The sequence below is a fragment of the Alligator sinensis genome, unplaced genomic scaffold (assembly GCF_000455745.1).
Source record: "Alligator sinensis unplaced genomic scaffold, ASM45574v1 scaffold289_1, whole genome shotgun sequence".
NCBI classification, from domain to species: domain Eukaryota; kingdom Metazoa; phylum Chordata; order Crocodylia; family Alligatoridae; genus Alligator; species Alligator sinensis.
In genome coordinates, this window is record NW_005841881.1 from 1,297,950 (window position 1) to 1,299,010 (window position 1,061).

The following is a 1,061-nucleotide window of genomic DNA, read 5'->3' on the forward strand; positions in this document are numbered from 1 at the left end:
TAATTTCGGAGCCAATTTAGATGTCCCAACAGGGCTTGAAAATCAGCTTCGGTCTTTGGTCGTTTTGCAGATGTAGGCATAACGTTATGTGTGGTACCCGAACGGTACTGACCTTCGAAATGAGTTCCCAGGAACGTGAAGCTGTTAGCTGGTTTGTTTATGGACTTCTCATCATTTATCTTCCAACCTTCTCTCCACAGATGGGCCCTTAGGTTCATGTCTGCTTGGTGTACAGCTCCCGGATAGGGTCTTGCCATGGACTTTAAACCTTATCACAGGGGTACTGGCCACCGCATGGAGCCCCTGTACGAATATTATTCTTGACGTTTTTTTATGATAGACTTCGGGTTTAATAACATTAACTTGTGTGCCGGTGTCTAGTAAAAAGCACACAGACATTTCCTTTTGACTACTTCATTTCTGTATAGTTAAAGTTATATACGGGCGCTCGTCGCTACTAAAGCGGCCGCCGGTGCCCGCCTAAACGGCCGCTACTGGTTTTTTTGTTGGGTCCTTTTGTCTGGCTCCCATTTTTTGTATTTGAATCCCATGTGGGTAGCTAGTTCCTTTTGGCCCTGATCTCCTATTCTTCGTAGTTGTATCGGTGTGAGGTCACTATTTTTAAGAAGGAACCCAAATCTAGCCTTTTCTTCCGGGGTTCTCTCCTTCCACTGAACGTTGGGGGACATCTTTAGAGATGACCTAGGGGATTGGTGTTTCTTTCCCTGCCCCTCTGCTACTTGTATGATTGGACTAGCCGTGGCCGCTTCCACTTTGCTGGTCCTTGTAAGGTCTGGTAATTCCGTAAGGATGTTCCCTATGGGGCTCCCTATCAGGGTGTGTAGCGTTACCTTTAGCAAGGGAGTTTGGTCTCCCCCGTATAGTTCTGCGCAGGCTTTTACCGCATCCGCCTCCACTGGAGCTCTGCCTGGTTCCCTGCACCAACGGTGCGGCCAGTACTCTCGTCGTTGTTGCTCATCTAGCATCACTGGCCGTACTTCTGTGTTCCATATTAGGTAACTCATGCCAGCTATGGAATAAAGCAACTGTAACGGCGTCGG